This window comes from Lygodium microphyllum, chromosome 18, assembly GCF_053477565.2.
Source record: "Lygodium microphyllum isolate KBCC chromosome 18, Lygodium_microphyllum_v1.1.10, whole genome shotgun sequence".
In the NCBI taxonomy this organism is placed as follows: domain Eukaryota; kingdom Viridiplantae; phylum Streptophyta; class Polypodiopsida; order Schizaeales; family Lygodiaceae; genus Lygodium; species Lygodium microphyllum.
In genome coordinates this window covers 112,546,323-112,568,523 of record NC_141152.1, presented here as the reverse complement: position 1 = coordinate 112,568,523, position 22,201 = coordinate 112,546,323, and positions in this window count along the sequence as shown.

Sequence of the window (22,201 nt, the reverse complement as noted above, 5' to 3'; positions counted from 1 at the left end):
TGCAGATGAGAAATTAATCTTTGTTCCTAGGTTAGCAAACAAAGTAATCCAAAAGTTGTTGCAAAATCTAGAATCACGATCAGAAATAATAACTTTTGGTAATCCATGATTAGTGAAAACAGTTTTCAAAAACAATTGTGATGCCTGAGATGCTGTTATATGCTTGTTTACTAAACCTATCTACTACAGTCCAAATCATGTCATGGTTAGCTTTAGTATTAGGTAAACCAGTAATAAAATCCATAGAAATTTGTTTCCATGGTCTTGATGGAATAGATAAAGGCATAAGTAATCCATACTATTTACCATGATGTCTCTTAACTCTTTGACAAATCAAACATTCAGAAACAAAGTTAGATACGTCAGTGTCCATATGTGGCCAATAAAAATCTTCAGTTAATGTACGTAAAGTAGATATGATACCTCTATGACCTTGATATGGAGGACAATGAATCTCATGTAAAACAAAAGATCTAAATGGAACTGTAACACATAATCGGTTTTCATAAAACATGAATCCATCATTATAAGACAGTGAATCAATAGGAATCCAGTTATTTCCAACTAATTTATTCCAATCAGCATGAAAAGTAATGTCTTGATGATAAGTATCTTTCATAAGAGTTAAAGAATCAAATGATATAATAGAAATATTATGAATGGTAGGTCTTCTACTTAATGCATCAGCCACTACATTTTCTTTACCTGGTTGATATTGAATAATCGGATGAAAACTCCGAATAAAGGCTGCCCATTTCATATGTCGGTCAGATATTTGGGGTTGGCTAAGTAAATGTCTAATACTTTGTTGATCAGTCTTAATCATAAACTCAGAACCCATTAAGTAGTGTTTCCATTGTCTTAAAGCTTGTACCACAACTAATAATTATTTATCATATGTGGAATATTTAAGTTCAAAGGGTTTCAGTTTACAACTAGAATAGGCTATGGGATGATTATCTTGCATAAGTATGGCTCCTATTCCAGATCCGCTAGCATCAGTAACTACTAAAAAGAATGGTCTATTAAAATCAGGCAGTTGTAATACATGAGCATGGGTTAATGCATGTTTCAATAAGTCAAAAGATTTCTGGTGATTGTCAAACCAATGATAAACAATACCTTTCTTTAAAAGTTTAGTCAAAGGCAAAGCAAGTAATGAAAAATTTCGCACAAATTTCCTGTAAAAACTAGCAAGACCTAGAAAAGAACGTAACTCATGCACATTTTAGGTATAGGCCAGTTCAATATTGCTTCTATTTTCTTAGGGTCAACCTTAATACCATCTGATGATACGATATGACCTAAATATTCAATTTTTGTTTTAAAGAACTCACTCTTTTCCGGATTAGCATACAGTTGATTATCTTTCAACAACTTGAAAACCAAGGACAGATGTTCATAATGATCTTTCTCACTTTGACTAAACACCAAGATATCATCAAAGAACACAATAACACAATACTGATATTTCAAAAATATACGATTCATCATTCTACTAAATGTTGCAGGTGCATTAGTCAATCCAAAAGGCATCACTAAAAATTCATAATGACCAAATTGTGTTCTAAATGCAGTCTTGAATATGTCAGACTTATCTAATCTCACCTGATGATAACCAGATTTAAGGTCTATTTTACTAAATATGGCAGAACCTTGCAGTTTATCCATAAGGTCATCGACTCTAGGAATTGGATATCTATTCTTTACAGTGATCTTATTTAAAGCACGATAGTCAATGCACATACGATAAGTATTATTCTTCTTCTTTACCAACAAAATAGGTGCACCAAATGGAGAACTACTAGGTCTAATCAATTCTCTATTTAGTAATTCTTCAACTTGATTTTGAATTTCTTTTTGCTCTATCTGGTTATGCCTATATGGTGCTTTACAAGGTGGTTGTGTACCAGGAATCAAATCTATTTTGTGGTCTTCAGGACGTGAAGGAGGTAAACCAGGTGGTAGATCTTCTACAAAACAGTCTTTAAATTGTGCAAGAAATTCTTTATGCCTAGGGTGCATATGTTTTTCTTTAACTTGCAGTTCATTCACCCAAATTAAATAAGATTTACTACTTTTGTGTAATGCACGTTTAGCTTGAGTATGAGAAAGCAGTGGAAAAGCATTAGATGCATGCATACCATACAATGTAATATGTTTTCCTTGAAATTGAATATTAATTGAATATGTGGAATAATCTATATCAGGGTTATGCTGATGACACCAAGGCATACCTAAAATAATATCATTGGGCTGTAATGGTACAACTAGAAAATTCCTTCTTTCAGTGTATTCACCAATTTGAATTTCCAAATCATGCACCTCTTGTGTTCCATTATACCTTGTGCCTAAGAATGCTGCTTTAATGCGATAATGCATAGGAACAGTTTGTAATTTCAATTCTTTCACTAACTTTGCAGAAATAAAATCATGAGTACTACTATCATTATGCAAAATAATCTTTTATTTTCCATGCACTAAACATTTCATTGTCAATAAAGAATGTGGAGTTCGCATACCTGGTAAAGTATCCGAAGGAGTAGCAATGTTGTCTTCATCTTCCATGAAATCAGGCATTTCTTCATGTTCTTCATCTTTCATTACTCCAAGATAGTTGATATGGATAGGTGGCTTCTTCGATTGGCAATTGGCTGCTAGATGTCCAAGTTGGTGACATTTGTAACACACTATAGGTTTGGCTTTAGATACATTGTTTGCAATGGCAGAAAGTCTAGGAATATTAGGATTTGGTTGTGAAATTGGCTTGGGATTTTGATTGGTATTGGATGGTAAAGCAGGTGGTTTTGCCCAAGTCTTACGAAAAGATGATGAAGGAAAACGACCTTGATTAAATCTTCTAAAATTTGAGTTGAATTGCTTAGATCCATAGTTACCATTGGCTTGAAATTGCTGTGGATGCTTGTCTCTTCCTCAAAGCTTGTCTTCAGTGTCATGAGCTAAAGAAATTGCATCTTCAAGAGTTGCAAGCTTGAACATATTGACTTCAGCGCAGTAATGTCCAAGTAATCCAGACATATACTTGCGCTTGTGTGTCGCTTCAGGTATGTCTTCAAGCATGCGTAACTGGAGTAATGCATTCCAAAAGCGTTTGGTATACTGAGGAATAGGCTCACGATCTCTTTGCTGAAGAAGGTCCCATTGCTTTATGGCTTTTTCATGGAATTGTGAAGGAAGGAAATTCTGCATAAACTTCTTCTTGAAATTCTCCCAGGTAGTGGGACAATCTATGCTCTTACGAACCACGGTCCACCAAAGAGATGCTCTATCCACTAAATGATTAGTGACACACTTGATTTTATCTTTTTCTGCGTATGTTTCCTCATGAAAGTAATCATCAAACTGACTTATGAATGCAAGAACAGTTTTTCCATCTCGAGTGCCATTGAAAGTACAGAATTTGAAATTTCTTTTACTTATCTTTGTTTCTTTGCGGATGGATTGAGCTTCGAGAGTCGCATTGATGGTACGTCGGATAAGATCTTCAGATTGTGGTTCCTCTTTGTCGGTAGTCGATATTTGTAAATTGGCCAATTGAACTTGTAATGCTCGCCGGGCTCGTCGTTCTTCGTCCAACTGAATCATAATTAAATCCAGCTTTTACTCCATCGTAGGTTCAGGAAGATCGCCTTCAACCATTAAATCATCCATATGTGGTTCCGTCATCCTACAAAACTTCAAAAGACCTCACACTCTCAAAATCCAATTAGCGGGATGAGCGTAGCTCAAGATCGGGTGTACAAGGCTTATATATTTTTGTATGTGGCTTTCACAATCTTCATCTTTGGCTATTGAGGGATTTGTAATCTTTGAAAAATCTGTGTTTTATCCTTCTGCGTGTGCTGAAACTGGTTCAACAAGTCTGCATATGCGAATAGTACCTTCCAGAGAACAACTTTGCAGTTCGGAGCTTCTGCGCGGCAGGAACAGTGCTTCTAGGAGTTTTGAACAGAAGTCAGTTCTGACTTCAAGTTACTTGCCAGACTTGTAGAGTAAGTAATTTTTGACTTGCAGAATTTAGACTTGTAGACTTTGTAAATTTTGTGTGACTTGACTTAGTGTAGTAGGCTTGAAACTTAAGCAGCAAACGACGTCGAATTTTAGGGGGGAGCGTTTTTTCACGCCGCGAAAATCACGCTGATCTCCTCTGATGCCGTCGACTGAGATTTTGAAGCTTTTAAGCTTCTTTAAACTTAATAAGCTTTATATTAAGCTTTTAAGCTTATGAATTTTTTTGAAACTTATCTCTGTATCTCCACAACTTGTAGAAGAGGATGTAGGAGTGGTCCTCCGTCGTTGCAGGCCGGTCCTTCGTGCGATCAGAGGCTAGAAACAGAGGTTCTTGACCGCCAGGAATCCACCCATATCGACCGTTCGTGATGAGATTGACCGTAGAGCTCGATCGTTCCAGGAGCTCCACCTTCGCACAAGATGGGTAGCGATTGGAAGCTCTCGATCTCAGCTTCACTCTGATACCACTGGTGCACAGATCGGATGCCGTATGCTTGCGTAGTGAATGTCGGAAGGTCCCCAATAACAAAAGAACTCTACTTTTTGCACAAAACTCAAGGTAAAAAGCATGCACAACATGAACAAGAGACCAATTGGGTGCAATCTCCCCCCATGCCTTGTGTGAGCGCTCCACAAACCATGTATTTTATGTATTAATCATCTTCAAGCTCAAATAATAGCCCAAATTACAAAACAGCACGTTTTTGGTTTTTTAGTTTGCTTTAGCACAAAATAGAAATAAAGCTAATGGGCGGGCGCCCAAAGAGTTAGGCGTACCCAATACAATGTCCAAATACAAATATCATAATCGTGCACCCACAAAATATAAGTGATAACTCGAACACATGCTATCCTCCAATGCTTTCCTCCGCCACTACTGCTATCTCTACACATCAACTGAAGCATTCACAATCGTTAGTAAAATAATATAATTAAACCAACAAAAGTGAATACCTAGCAGTCTTCAGCTACATAAATAAATTAACTGGTTAGAAATCAATCCTAACCTTAATTTATTATGAGTGCGCACTCTAAACTCATAAACGTTTATTAATTTAATATGCATTTTATGGAATCACCCGCTATGGAATCACCCATGTACACACTAAATAAATGAAACGCTCGAAAAGGATAGGCGTCCCCATCAACTTCTCGCACAAAGAATCCACTTTGTGTATGAGCCCCGGTCAACAAAGTTTACGGAATCCACCATAAAACCTCACAAAATCCACCGTGAGATATGCCTCCTGGCATCACATGATGATTGAGACTCTACACACTGGTTGTTACTCAAGTCAATTATGTTCCAAAATAGATTAGCTTGGACTCATAAACACAATCTTGAGTAGAGAGAGACAAGACTGAAAGTACAAAGTGTAATATCATTCTATTCAAATGATTATCATATACATTTCTTTATAGTTGCAATATGGTACCATTTTTCTCACTACACCTATGGGATAAAGGCAACTTCTCCTAAGTAGTTGCATGTCCCTTCTACTAATCCATACAAAGAGGCTATCTTAAGAGTGTGATTGCATAAATTTCAACATTTTCTATTCTCACTTTTGTAGAGAGATTGAAGACATACTCATTGAGTGAGAGATTAGCTATGAAGTTGAGAGAGAGAGAGAGAGAGAGAGAGAGAGAGAGAGAGAGAGAGAGAGAGAGAGAGAGAGAGATTTTATGTGTATCCGTGCGCGCGCGCATGTGTGTGTGTGTGTGTGTGAACTTGGGAAAAGCTTCCCTTCTACTTTTTCCTCTATTCTTCTCCTTCCACTTCCTCCTCTTTGCTTTTGGTGGGGATGGTGGACAAATTGAGGAAGGAAAAGCTAAATACATGAGGAGGAGCCATAGTTGAGTTGAGAAACCATCCCCTCTTAGGGGACCAAGCTACAATGGAAGAGAGGTAAATTTTGGTGAGTCTACTATACCCTTGGAGATTGTTATTCTTTTCTTGCATTCTTGGAATGCATTGGAGTTTACTAAGAGTGATTTTGATATTGAAGGGCATGATGAACTATGGCATCACAAATAAACTAAGAGTGCTTTTAATACTGAAGGGTAAGATGAACATGGCATCACAAATAAACTAGGCAATATCTCAATTAGATACAATGATTTGGATTGGCAAGGGATATTTTTTTTAGCAATATTGATTCTATGAGAGACATTGAATTTTTAAAATTTGGTGATTGGATATTACTTCTCACTAGGACTACAAGGATAAAGTACATAAACAAAAATGATGGTTGCAGCATTGTTCCTAGTAGGTCTAGCATTAATATTGAAGAGATTAATATCATATTGATTGATTATGATCATGATTTCACACTTGCAACTTCTTCTCTTAATACTTCACAACTGACTAATGCTTTGTCAGGGTATACTTAGTGTTGGCTAATAGATACAAGGGCTTCTTTCATGTGACCCCTCATAGAGAGTGGTTCCACTCCTATTGCAGTTTGATTGGATCTGGTTGTTTGGGTAATGACCTAGCATTAGAGATCATCGGTATTAGTGATTTCTAGCTACAATTTGGTGAGGTAGCATGTTTACTCTTCATGATGTACGTCATGTACTAGCTCTCACAAATAGCCTTGCCTCTACTAGCACTTTGGATTATGTAAGTTATGTATTTTCTTTTGGTGATTCCTCATGGAAGATTACCCTTGGAAATCTTGTCATTGCACATGGTGTTAAGTCCAATACTCTCTACCCCTTCCTTGTATCTAGGTCACTTGACCATGTTTTGGTAGTGGCTATAGTTCCACATGTATCTCTTTGCCAACATTGCCTTGGGCACATGTCCTTGGAAGAAAATAAAGTTCTTAACCATTTGTAGTATCTTTCTCCCCTTGACTATAAGTATTTTGAGTCATTCGAATGTATGCAATCCCATGGCCTACAAGTCATTAGGTGGCATGAAGTATTCCATTACATTCATTGATAACTATACACATAACGTCTAGGCATACCGTATTAAACAAAAATCAGAAGTGTTGGCTTGCTTTGGTTGAGAACCAATCATGGTATAGGCTAAATTGCCTAAGGTCAAAGAATAGGGGTGAGTATGTCTCTGAATCCTTTGAGTAGTTTTGTGATGAGAAGGGTATTAAGTGTCAATTGACCGCCCCATACACCCCACCCTAGAATGGTATGGCAGGCTGAGTGCATGAATAGGATAATTCAATAGTGATTCCATAGTATGCTTAGCCAAACAGACTTACCATAGCATTTTTAGGCCGAGGGAGTTACTACTGCCATACACTTGATTAATCAATCCCATGTATTGGTCTTGACTATCAAGTTGCAGAGAGAGGAGGTATGGTCTAGCAAATCTCCATCATATGCACATTTGCATGTCTGTGGTTGTGAAGCTTTCTGCCATGCTCCCAAGGATAAGCACGATAAGTTGGATCTTAAGAATAGGAAATTCATTTTTCTTGGTTATGGAGATGTAAATGAGATGGGCTACCACCTATGGGATTCACAGGCTCAAAAGGTTATCTGCAACCATGATGTTGTTTTCCATGACGAGAAATTGCATAAGCAACCTAAGCATGTCATTGAGGTATGCAAGGTGATATTTCAGGAGGATCCTCCTATTACTGTATAGCCACCTTGATGGCCCATAGCTACAAATGATGCTCAAGTGGCCCAAGTCCCTAATGCTCTATAGGATGTACAAGCCCCATAGTCTATTTTGAGGTGGTATACTACAGAGATTGATGATAGTATGAGCAGTTTGCGACCTCTATGGATTATGTTATGGTGGAAAATCTTGGTGAACCTCTTATCTATGATAAGGCTATGCACAAAGGTAATAGTCGCTCTTGGAAGAGGGCCATGTAGTTAGAGTATGACTCACTGTAGAAAAATCATATGTGGGATTTGATTCATTTGCCTATAGTGGCAAGCGTGCTTTGCCATGCAAGTGAGTGTACAAGTTGAAAAGTACTGATGGGGACAACCTAAGGTGGCATACAAGGCTAGATTGGTTGCTAAGAGTTTCAAGAAGGAGAATGGTGTGGACTTTGATAAAGTCTTTTCTCTTGTTGTAAAGATGACCATCCTATGCTTGATAGTGGCTTTGCTTGCTTAGGTTGACTTAGATCTTTATCACATGGATGTCAAATGGCTTTTCTTCATGGGGACTTACATGATGAGATATACATGGAGTAACCTAAGGGTTTTGCGGAACCTGGCTGGGACCACCTTGTGTGAAGATTGAGAAAGAGCCTTTATCGCCTTAAGTAGGTACATAGGGAGTGGTACTACAAATTTGATACTTTTATGCATCCATATGGATATTCCACAGTGATATGGATCTATGTTTATACAAGAAGAAGGCTCGTGATGACAGCTTTATGATTTTAATACTCTATGTGGATGATATGTTGATTACTAGGAGTACTCATGATGAGCTAGATGTCTTGAAAGGTCAGCTCAAGAATAGCTTTGAGATGAAGTACATAGGACATGCCTCACATTTTCTTGGGATGTGCATTACATGTGATTGCTCTAAGGCATCTGGAAGGTCCTTGAGTAGTTTCATCTACAAGATGTTAAGCCTATTAGATGTCCTTTACTTTCTCATATGAAGGTTTGTCAAGCTTATTGTCCATAGTCTAATGATTTGGAGGCTAAGATGACCAAGATCCCTTATGCATCTGTAGTGGGAAATTTGATATATGCCATGATAGCCACTCACCTTGACATAGCATTTGTAATGGGAGTTGCGGCACGCTATATGGCTACACCTGGCCGATGATATTGGGATGATGTCAAGGGTATCATGAGAGGCGCTTGAAGAACATAGCAGTTATGCACATCTATTATGGCGGCCAGGATATAAGAGTTGTAGAGTACACTAACGCTGATTATGCAGGACATGTAAACAATAGGAAGTCCACCTCTGGCTATGTCTTTACCTTTGCTAGATATGCTCTTTCTTAGATGTCGAGGATGCAAAAATGCATGGCCTTATCTACTACAAAGGCAGAGTATGTTGTAGCCACTAATGCTTGTAAGGAGGTCATCTGGTAGTGGCAAACCTTGATATTACTGATGAGGTTCCTACATTGCAAGGAGGTCATCTACTCACTAAAAGTCTTTTAGCGAAGTGTTTTTCCTTCCTTAGGAAGTTAATGGGCATTGGATGAGATGACATCTTTCCTCAATGTACTTTGTCAACTTCTTTCTTGTTCTCTCCACACTAGGGGCACATTCACCTTTAAGTAGGAGGTTGTTGGGGGTAAATGTGCCTATGCCCTGAGATGTTCGCATATTACTTACATTGATAGTACTTACATCATATATTGGTTACCCACACACCTATATACTACAGGTGGCAAGCACCCATCACACTATCACTTCATTCTTTCAATTACATCTGAAGAAAGGGAAGGTCATGCCACACATTGTGACAATTGGAGTTCCCGTATCTTTCATGTCTCTCTCTCTCTTCCTCTTGCTCCTTCCACCATAGCTCTTGCTTTCACTCTTTGCTTCCACTTTAGGACTCAGTTCCCCTTCACTAATAGTATAAGGTAATAGGTTGTTGATATCCTCTCCAAAATTTTGAGGGTTAATGCGACCATGTCTTTAGATTGTTCTTCATGTAACAAAAATAGTCGACAACTTGCCTTTGCTATCAAAACTTACCATATCATTGTGACTAGAAAAGTATTTAGAAGAAACATGGATAGAAATAGCAAACTTGCCTTGATAAAATGGATTCATCGTTATAGAGTTGGGCCATTAGCATCAATATCATTAATACCTCCATGCAAGGAGGCTAAAAAGAAGTTCCAATTTGTGAAGGGATAGTACCAATTTGAGCTTCCACTATTGCTTTGGCCATGAAAATAGAGATTGGGGAAGATGGCTACATAGGCTCTCCCCTAACTTGCAAGGGAGGTAAGACTATAGGAACACCCCAAAGTTAAGTGAGAATGATAGACATGATTGATTTGATGCATAGTATGACATGCATGGGGTGCAACATTAGTTTTCTTCTCTTGCTTTAGTTTTGTTGGCCCCTTGCTTTAATGATGGCTTCAATTTTTTGTTTTTTTGGGGGGAGGAGTGCATTAAGTTTTATTGCAACAAAAGAGAAAAAGAATTATTACATTGTTTTTTTAGGCTTGAGACTCTTTCTTGAGCATGAAAAAAGATATAGTCCTTTATGCAAGTTTGGGTAGTTATATATGGCATTGGGTCCATTTGGTATTTGATAGAAAGAAAACATGTTTCATGTGTCTCTTTTTTCTTCTTCCATTTGGGATAATCCTTGATATAGTGGTCATGTTTGTGACTCCTATAATAAGTGTTTCACTAGGCTTTATAAACAACCTCTTTTTTTCCCATGACTTCACCATGTACATTCCTAATTAGGATGAAATCCTTTAACCTCTTTCTTAAAGCTACCTCAACTAGAGTTTTTGGATATTGAAGAAGTTATATATTTGTATAAGGGTTGTGTCCTACTACTTTGCCAAATTGATGAGGCTATGAAGCTTCGGTGTAATAGGCCGTCGTTCCCCGCCACCATAATAATGACCCCCCCTTTTTTGTTCCGCCCTCGTCGCCGCCATCAAAATTTCCTTTTTTTCCTTACGAATCAAAATAATGAAATTATATCATTCTATTATTGCATTCCCCCCTGTAAACGCCGTCGATTGTCGGAGGAAGGGGGAGTTGAACTGTGAGAGGAGAAGGGGAAGTTGAACTTGGTGAAATCAGTGGTGAGGGAAACGATGACTGGGGATGGAGGAGGAGATTGCAAATTTAACAAGGTGCAGATGTAGGTGGAGATGATGATGACAGGAGGGGACTAGAACTTGAGGTCAATACTAGGAAAAGATAGGGAGACGATGAACCCCCCCCCCCCCCCCCATTCATTACCACCTTACCCTTTATAAATCCCCCCCTTGGTGAGGGTATGATAATTCTCTTCTTTATTTTCCCCCCATCCTTGAGCAGCAAAACTGCCATTCTTCTTTACCCCCCAACTGCTAAGCTTGAGAGAGAGAGAGAGAGAGAGAGAGAGGGAGGGAGAGAGAGAGAGAGAGAAGGAGAGGGAGAGGTAGTGAAGGAATTAAGAGAGAGTGTGTGAGAGAGTAAGAGAGAGAGGGAGAAGAGGCTCTTTGGATGCCAAGGGGGACTCTAGCTGTAAATTCCTTACCTTTGGGTCCTACTCAAACAATCTACGTGACTCAAGATAGATTCTCGAGGCCCTATTACTAGTGCAAGGGCAGATACTTGGAGGAAATAAGATGCATCCTCACAGAATGCGGAATCCGTCCTTTTTGGACAAGACTTGTATTTCTAATTAAGATGATAATATAAAGTTTACTTCCAAATATCTTGTCTGAACTATTTTTGTGTCAATGCCATAAGTTACGCAAACAAACCCTATTTCTTAAAAGGCTTATTTAAGGAAGTTGTTTTTAAATGTCCCACATAAATGTGATAGGACCTAATTAGGTAACTAAATAATGCTCATTGAGGAAAGCATGTGGGCGGAATTCCTGACGGGTCCGTCCTACGGAAGGGTGGTCCCAGAGAGTTGGGAGGCTTCTCACAAGGTTCTATAGACAAACGACCTTTAGGTAATATTAGATTAGAACCCGTAGATTAGAACCCGATTCATACTGTTTTAGGGGACCAGAATGGGACTATGCCTTATGGGCAGAGAGGTTGAGCGGTGCGTCCCTCTCATTTCCCATTCTCTTTGAACCAAGTATGGTATGGATCTGCTTTGGCTTGGGTATCCTTGCATAAAGTAGGATGTCTAAGACCTGATAGTAGAATGCAGTCAAGAGACCTTAACCCCTAGGAACCCAGATTTTAGGTCAATCCTAGTGGGTTCTTGGCCTTGAACGCTCCGTTGCAAGGCGGACTCGGGAAACCCTAAGCGACAAATCCCGAAACATTCTATGGGAGTGCCAGGCGGTGACGCTTATATTCGTTTCCCGATGGACCACTAAAGCATGCTTTCATAGCCAAGATACGAGCACGTTACATTCAGAAGGGATAGTAATGATTTGGCTAGTTGACAAATTCAACCCACACTAGAACTTTGCTAGGTTTGAGACCTAGGTGATACAAATACTTTGACTATCTAAACAATGAGTGGTGAGTTATAGAGCATCCATAATCCATATTTTAAGACATTATATCAAGTGTTTCAAACTAGAAATGAAATGGTTGTTGGGGAGATACCCCTACAAGACTCTAGTTTTCTTTCACCCATGATCTAAGAATCTTAGTTGGGGATCTCAAGTCATGGTACAAGCCAAATAGAGCTTTGGACTAGTATTGTTCCACCGAATGCATTAGGCCCACATCAAGCAATTAGATGGATATGTATCTTTAAGGTTGTTGGGGTAAATGTTACATGATGTGGCAAATCCTCATTAGGGGACACCACGATGTTTGGTTGGGCAAAATTTTGAAGCTTGTTCTTGGCTGCTAGTGGAGTCACTAGTTCCTCCAAAGTCTACACCTTTAGCTCTATGCATTTTTGTTTCATGAATGCTCATGTTATCTAACAGGTGCAAAAGTTTGGTTGGATGGTGTGGTAACAATGGCAGTGCTGTGAGGAGTTTTGGGCTCCATAATGCTATTGTAACATTTACAACCCAACCAACCAAATTGTACACAGTCCATACAGCTCCAAGGGTGGATGAAGTTGTGATTTGGACAATCATAATGTGACTTAATTTGGGCTTGATTGAAAGCAATCATAATGTGACTTAATCCTTCTTAAAATGTACGTATGGTGCTAGAGACATAGGTGCTAGAGGCACATGTAATTGAATCCCATAAGTAAAGTGTGAGGTGTGTGTCTCTAGAATGCTATTAAAAAATGTACTTGGCTCTCATTGCAAGCAAGCAATAAAAGAAGATCTTTGAGCATTGTCTTGTAAGTCCATGTCCCATTAGTTTGTTCTATTCATTTTCTTTCTTTACTTGATTGAAATGTCTCCATTTGATTTATTTCTACCCTACCTAGCAATATACCATGGTATTAGAGTTGGTTGAGCTACTTAGCTAATTAATCCTAGGATAAATTAGATGTTTCTTGTCCTCTCCATTGTTCCATTATATGATAATCTCTTATCTTCTATATACTCTTAATTATCTATAAGTAGGTGAGGGGATTGAACCCTCCTTAAACTTCAGTTGGCATCCTCTAACATGCTCATCCAAGCACATGTTAGCGGTCCATCAAGAAACGAGTCTAAACGTCACCGCTCGGCACTCCCAGGGAATGTTCCAAGGTTTATTGCCTAGGGTTTCCCGAGTCCACAACGCAACCGAACGTTCACAGACGAACCTAGTAGGATCAACCTAAAATCTAGGTTCCTAGGGCCAAGGTCTCCAAACAGCATTCTAGCGTCGGCTTTTGGACATCCTACTTTACGTAGAGATACCCAATCCAAAGCAGATCCATACCGCACTTGGTTCAAAGAGAATGGGAAATGAGAGGGATGCGCCACTCAACCTCTCTGCTCGTAGGGCATAGTCCCATTCTGGTCCCCTTAAATGGCATGAATCGGGTTCTAACTTAACAATACCTAAAGTCAAAGGGCAATAAATCCTTGTGAGAAGCCTCCCAATTCTCTGGGACCACCTTGCAATAGAACGGACCCATCGAGGATTCTGCCAACCGCTTCCCTTGATAGCTTTAGTTTTCTAATTAGGTCCTACCACATTTATCCGTGACATTTAAAATTAGCTTCATTAATTAAGCCTTTTAGGGAACAGGGTTCGTTTGCGTAATTTACAACACAAACACAAAAATAAAACAAGCAATCCTTTTGACAAATAAATTCATTAACTTATCTTCAAGTTAATCTTTGTCTCCCACCCATACATGAGAATTATGTATTCCTTCTGTCAAACAGAAGTACCCAATCCAAATCACATGGCACCATAATTTCCATCCAGTATCTAGAATAGGATCTTCCAACGTCCTAAACGTTGGGTTCACGACAGTCTACAGCTCTGTTCCGAACTCAGCAAGGGGTGTCCAGAGCTCCACTGATCCCAAGCTAGGAGTGAGATACACTTTTCGTGGTTGGCCTTTTCACCACTTGACCTTTGGCCTGTGAATTGAGCAATGCCCTCTCGAGGTAATCCGCAGTGCGATCCTGGAGATGATCCACCCATGCAAAATATCCTTCCTTAATTAACCCAATTAAGAATCAAGCACAATCAAAGAAATTACCTTAATATCATCTTCCAAGGAAACATTCCTTTATTTTCAATCGCAATTTGTCATCACATACCCTTGCCATGCATTTACCATCAACGCAAGCACTTGGAATAATCATCCAATTCACATCCCACAATTAGTTTAGTGCAAAAGCATTTAGGACGTTATTTGATCAATCAACAAAAACAATGGTATCCTTTTCCAAACATTGCAAGAATAGTCACAATAACCTTTCCATCATGTATTTTCTCTCCCCCTTGGGATTTAAGCAATTCCATGCAAAATTTATTTAACACTTCCTCCATTCGGCTAGGATATATGTCGAAATTTCGACATTGTTCAAGACATGAGTTCTAATAATCCCTTACTTTGATTGCTGACCAAACTTTGAGTACAAAAGCATCCATTTTTTCCTTTGATTTAGGGTTTCCTAAACCTTGAGCTCTTCATTTGCCTTTGAGGCCTAGAGTAGTTTGTATCCATTCCAATCCCTGAATAGGATTGATAACACCGTAGCTATCGAACGGATCATGAGGCATCATAGTTTTATCCATAATTAATGTTGTTTGTACTAGCTATGCATGTTTCAAGATCATACTGAACTAATATTTCATAATATTAGCAAGATTTTAATGCAAGATCAATTTGTGTACCATCGATGCATGTTTCATAGTGTCTTCCCCATGCATGCATTGTCTATGTGCATAACTCTGAAGTAACCTTATATGTTCTTTTGTGCCACATATGACTTTATCGCGTAGCACTGGGATGCAAAGTATTTGAGTACATGGGTTTGTGCGAACCTCAATGCGCCATAAACATAGATCTATGTAAGGTCATCTATGGTTGTAGAAGGAATTTACCTATCATCCCTTATGAGTTAGTTAACTAACAAAAAATAAATTCAAGATACTTCTTGAAATGAACTCACGTGCATGCCAAAGTGATATACCCTTTGTCTCAACGAATAACGGAGATGGCAATTAGTACATGGGCATTCGGATATGAATTATCCATACCCGACATTGTATTCGTATTCTCAAAAATGCCTTGGCCGGTGGCTCCATTGTTGGATGCGGGATTACTGCTAATGCGTGTCTCCCTCCGTTTTGGGGCCATACTTTCGGCCTATAAATCACTCTTTTTCTCTCGATGACAAAGAGATGGTGTGTCGGGGTGATTCTTCTTGGAAGGATTAGACTCGTGGGGAGACAAGGATTAAACTTGCACAAAAAGGGAATAAAACGTGGGGAAGAGACGAAGTGTGGTCACCCTCTAAAGAGGGGAAGGGCTCCCTCGTCTCCTTCTTCTCCTTCTCTTCTTCTCCCTCTCCCTCTCTCTTCCTCTCCCTATCTCTCCCTCTTCTTCCTCTTCTTCTTCTTCTCTTCTCCTCCTTTCTCTCTCTCTCTCTTCTTCTTCTTCTCTTCCTCTCTTCCTCTTCTTCTTTTCTCTCTTCTCACCTCTCCCTTCCTTTCCCTCACTCTTCCTCTCCCTTCCTCTCCCCTTCTCTCTTATTTTTCATGCAGCCTCCAAGGCCCCTCCTTCTTTTATTACGAATGGGGGAGGGGGGGAAGGTTATTTATGAGGGGAAAATAGATAGTTGGGGGGTGGGGGAAATGGACAGTAAGGGGGAAAGTTATTGTTGGGGGGTGTGGGGAGGAGGTGGAATCACTGGTGTCTTCCTCCACCCACCTCTCATGGGTGCATGGTGGCAGGAGTAGGCCCGTGGCCTCCCCCTCCACGTCAACCCAATTGTTGCGGCTCATCCTGTTCGTTATCATCATCAGTGCCAGCTCCCCTTCCTCCCACCTCGGTATCGACGTCATCCTCCTCCTCGTTATCCTTGCTTTACTCCTCCTGCTGTCATTATTTCTCATGCCCTCCCTCTTTCTCCCCCCCCCCCCTGCCACCTGTTAGTGATGACAAGGGGAGAAAGAGAAAAAAAATTGACTATATTATTATTATTTTGATAATGGGGGGGGGGGGGGGGGGGGGAGGGGGGGGCGAGACGTTGCACATCCACTTTGTCATCAATACCTTCTAGAAATGTTGAGCTATAGCCATTTGCAACAAGCTAATCAAACTCTCACTTGTGAGAATAAATTGGAAGATTCATCAACTATAATATTCTCAAGGCAAGTGTCACAATCAATACTCCTTGAGCCAATTATAGTACGATTAGCTACTAGGAGATTGTTGGCAAGATCAGCAAGTAAAAGGGAGCTATGAAAGCAATTAGAAAGAAGGAAGAGCAAAATCAAGCATTTTCATATCACATTATTACCATTTGTTGTCTCTGATGCTATAAGATCTACATAATCAAACTATGCACGAGCTAAAAATGAGATGCTAGAGGATAAGAATATAATAAGAAGACACAATGCACAATGAATGAAGGAAGACATAGAGAGTATGAAAAGTAGAGTGAACTACAATTGCTCATTTCATTACTTTTGCAGTTGTATATATAGATGGCATGTTGAATAGGGTCGGTGAGCTCATTTTCTTAATGTCTAAGATATTTACAATGAGTACCATTATGGAATCCTTTTGTCCACATGTTGTATATCCTTATCTCTTTACAACAAATATCTTATCCTACAATACTTCTATCCTAACATGGCCCCTCAATAGGATTCCATGATGATTGTGAAATAAAAGTACAACTAAAGGAAAGAACAACAATGAAGATTACATAATGTTCATGCATTCATACATGAATCCATCCATACTATCTACCCCTCCCTAGAGCATGCAAAAGGTTTGCATTGCAATTTTATGTTTTAGGTGTGAGGAACTAATTTGGTAAAAAATTCAGCAACATTGTCACAAGAGGGAACATAATCAAGTGTAATATGAGAGTTTTCCACTAGCTATTGGAGCTTAAGACTTAATTTTGGCCCTCAAGCCACAAAAATACATGCCTTGTTAGTGAAGATAGAAATTGGTTGAGTGTGGTAGCCAAATTTGATGTCTTCTAGGAGTTTCTTAATGTAGATTGCCTCATGTTGTGATACTGCATGTTACATATTTTGGTTTGGTAGTATAAAGGGCTACTAATTCTTGATGATTGGTACTCCAAGAGATAGATCCACCTGCTAGAGTGACAATAAATCATGTAAGAGACCCCTTAGTATTTGTTATGCCCTCGGATGACCAAGACAAAAAAGCCAAAAAATTGGAAATAAAAGGCAATCCCAAGGACAAAGGAAGACGGAGGAGAAAGGCACACCCAGATAAATCTGAAGATATGAAGTGCAGAAAAAAGAGTGCACCATCATATGTTGGCAAGAAAAGTGACAGATGCATTGCAATTTATTTTGTAAAAGAGTATTGGGCTCTCTCCCATGCAAATTGTAAAGAATGAAACGCACGGGTTGAGACCTACACTAATAGGAAGGAGAAGAAAAGAGAGTAGAGGAAGGGACAAAGGCCAAACCAAAAAGGGGGGGCCGGCCCAAGGAAGGGATAAGGGCATGTATTAAAGTCAAGAAATGAAGGAAAAAGCTCATTCTTATGTGTGGCTAAATTGGCTCTCTTCTTGCTTCTTGCTCTTACTTCCTTCTTGTGCATAAGAGGGAGAGACGGAGTGTGAGAGAGGGAGAGAGTGTGTGTGAGGGAGTGAGGGGCTATGTAGAAGATCTTCTTCTCCTCTCGTCCTCATCATCTTCTTCTTTTTCTCCTTCTTGCATGCATGGCTATGGTGGAGATCGAAGCCTAGAGCTTGGAGATCGAGCTTGCTTGAGGTCACATCTTGAATCGTGAATCCATCAACGAATTCATGGGAGGAGATACTCAATCAAATTTGAATGTAAGCTCACTACATTGGTGTGTGGAAGAGTGTGCATGGCTATGTGAGAGGTAGCGATAGCTCTTGGCTTGAAACACTTGAAGCAATAAGCAATCAATGGGTCTTAGTAGGTTCCCCGTGAGGGTGACAACATTTTGGTTCCGTTTACCGGGACCAACGGATTCTAGCTTGAGTGCTTGTGTGCTCTAAATTGAGTGACAAAGTAAGAGTTCATCTCCGAAACAACACTTGGTTTTAGGTAGGAAGCAAGGGAGTTGGAGGCTATTTGATCTCTTTTATGGATTAGTTTAGGTTTAGGAAGCTTTATCTGCATTGATTAGAATAAGAGTTGTGTATTTTGATTGGATTTTGGCATTAAGGTGTGGGAAATAAGGAAAAACTAGGAAAAGTTAACTCTCTGGATAACCAAGAAATAAGAAAACAAGGGAAGAAATGAATGATAGTTTTAATGTTCAAGAAGGAAAATAGAGTGAGGGGAGAAAGAGATAACACAAATAGTGAAAAAAAGGGAAGAGAGAGCTCATTTACATTCTGTGATATTGAGAGAGTGTTAGTGAGAAAGAGACAGGGAGTGACAAGTCTACAGGTAGTAGCATCTACGATCCTCATCTGAGTCCAATAAGCCTCGAATGGCCGCTCGAATGCTCGGACAGGCAACCCTTGTCTGGTCACTCGAACAACCAAATACCTTGAGGAGTCCACTCGGATGGCCAAATCTATGACTGGGACGGTTGAGTCTTGGACTCGGATGAGGTCTCCAGAACCCTTTTCACTGATTTTTGACCATTTTGGGACCTGTTAGAGCCTATTGCCAAAAGACCAACAACCAAGGTGAGTCCGAACTAGTGGGTGAAACCATTGAACTGTTTACACTCGAAAACCTTGACCTAGCAATTCGAGGGGGAATTGAAAAAACTAACCATTGGTTGCTACTACCATGGATAGAGACCCCATATGACCCACTCAGTTGAATGGCCATCAAACCACATATCACAACCCATAGAGGACCCAATTTCAACTGTTAGGAGTAATCAAAACCCCTCCAAAAGTAGCAAGAATAAGAAACTAAGTAGATATTGTTGGCTTCATTCCAAGGTCACACTCAACATTGTAGGTATTTAAACACATGTGAAAGATAGAAAGCCTCATTTTGCATAGCGCACATCGAGTCGCATTGCTAGTCTATAAGTATTGCACATTTAAAAACTATAGGATTAACAAGGAACGCACCAAGGAAAATTAAGCTAAAAACAAAGGAGTATAACCCTAAGAGTCAAACGAGTGACCCAAGACACTAGGAACAAGGACCTAGAGGAGACACATCCATCAAACTACTGATGAGGGAAGGAAAGGCTTGCCAAGATTAGGAATACAACTTTATCTAGCTTAGTTGACCTCATAGACATGCTAGTGGGTCAGGAGGCAACTACTATGGTAGACACTAGCTCGAATGAGAATAATCTCAATCTTGACCTTGACCTTAACATGGTAGAGTATCTAGATGACATCCGATGACTTGTTACATAGTACGACCAACAAATGAGGATAGCACACCATGGAAGATCAGTAGTCGATGTCCTAGCTAGCCTTCAAGAGGAGAGGAGATTGGCAAGGATAGCATTTCAATGCATTGCAATTTATACCCAAGATCAAAGGGCTCAAAGGTTGTGTCATAAGAGAGAGCTTAGCAAGGTTCATAAGATCCTAGTTATCTCAAGTAGGAACAGAATGCAAGGCAATGCCGATAAGGAGAGAGCCCTAAAATCCGACCTTATAGTGAGAGAGCTACTCACAAAAATATTGCTAGACAATACCAGCATTGATCAAAGTGGGGAAACCTTGGCAGCATCATTGCTTAGCCAAGAATCACCCCAAACATAGGAGCTAAAAGAAAATACCCATAGTTGCAAACCAACTCAATAAATACCAAGTAGGGAATGACCCTATAGCTTCATCAATCAGTTGGAGTAGGTGTGAGAGGCTAACAACCTCACATGGACCCCATTCAACGAGCAAAGCATTCAATCTTTACTTGGGAGACAATGGATGGGGACTTGGTTCACTAGTCTAGATAGTGTTGAATATAATAACTTCACTCAATTGAAGGATCTCTTCATCAAGAGATTCTCATAGGCAGGATACTCCCATAACGTCATTGTAAAGCTAATGAATATTAGCCAAAAAGACAAAGAGTGCATATGAGACTACATCATGCATGTGAGAAGCCTCTACAAGAGGATATCTAGGCAAAGCAACCCAATGAGAGAGCGGTCTCTACTATGTTCATTAGCGGGATCTGCAACAAAGAACTCTATAAGGCCCTTGCAAGAAACTCAAACATGCAAAGGGATATGCTTGCAAAAGTCTTTGAGGAGACCATATGGGTAGATGACTTGCTCAGGGAGAGAAGTTCACAGGCTACGCAAGAAGGTAGCAATGCATTTAGGAATGCCAAGAGAGCTATAGCAATCGGCAAGCAGGCATCTCCTAGTGAATAAGAAAAACAAAAGAGTATTGACTAGACCCAAGCTATAACTGACCTAAAAGCAAAGCTAGCCAAACTGTAAGAGTCGATACAAAGGCCAATATGACCTAACATGCAGTGTGTGCACTGTGGAGGAAACCACTTCCCTTCTGAATGTTCTAATCCTAGATCAAGGCCTTGTGCCAATTGCAAAAGATTGGAGTTTGACACCATGCACTACCGATTGCCAAGACAGTTGCCTTACCAGCAACCTTACATTCAGCCTATCTAGGAGTTAGGCAACCATATTTCAGAAGGGGAACCTCTTTGGCTCTCCCTGCACCTAATGATTCAAAGCTAGTAGAGGATAGATATCAACATGATGGAAATCCCTAGACTACCAAGATCTATCGTGACCCATCCACCGAGCGATGCTCCAGTGCGCTTTGTGGAGGAACCACTAGAGGAAGATTCTTACTTGAACCCACATGTCTTATGATGCAAAGGGTAATCCCATTTTGATGGACTATAGACATGTGCCGATCATGGCCTTAGGCAGAGGAGCTCAGAACTAGGAATCCATATCATGTTGGATGTGTGGTCATCCAGGGCATATCTCATCCTGTTACCCTTGAAAGGAGCAAGTAAATAGAGAGAAAACTGACTTGAGATGCCCCGAATATGTGGAGTCACACACCTATTTGCCAATTACCCTAAGCAAAAACCCTCCATTAGCTCAACAATCGTACCATACGTGCCACTCGAACTCATTTGTATCAAGCCATCAGACAACAATGCCACACCTATCCCCATAAATGTCATGATATGAGCTCAAACAAACCAAGTCAGTCTCTCATTACCTAGATCTAGTAACATGGATGCATCCTCTATAGGAAAGAAGAGTGGATGATGGAGGAAAAAGAGGATTAAGGCAAAAATAACGCTCAAGAATGAGAGTGAGACCACGTTAACCAAGGGGAAATAAGTCACTAGTGCTGAAGCAGAAACATCTGCTCCTAAGACAAGAGAGAAGAGAAGTGCAAAGGTTGGAGAGTAGTCTAACCCCAACCAACACCTAGAGGATATGGATAAAGTCAAGGATGGCTAAGAGAAGTGCAAACGCACTTTCAAGGTACCGAACCTATCATTGAGGAGACGAGATTCACAAACTCTCAACCATGAGCCCATTAGTTTCCCCCACATATCTGAGAGCAGGAGAGACAACATCACCACGTGAGCAACTGCATGGGTAGGATGAGGGGTCTGCGACTATGCAAAGAGATCAAGACATTGTTGGTAAGGGGCCCATGAAGTTGAGAAGGAAAGCTAACCACACTAATAGCAACTCCTATGACATTGTCATTGGGAGAATTTCTTAGGCAAAACTCCGCACTTTGGCAAGAATTAAAGCGATGGGTAGAATGCACTAATGACATAAACTACAAGACTTCCCAAACCACGATGTTTTGACACACATACCAAGCCTAACCCTGAATCTAGTGTCTAAGTCTCCACAACTGAATGCCTTTTGGGAGGGCACTGAGATGCACACAGTCTTCCCTATCGATGCCTTAGGAGATAATACATGAAAGGGGATACTGAACACAAGGGCAAGGGTTAGTCTACTTAGTCATGCAGTCCTGCAAGCTTGAAAAACCCATTGATG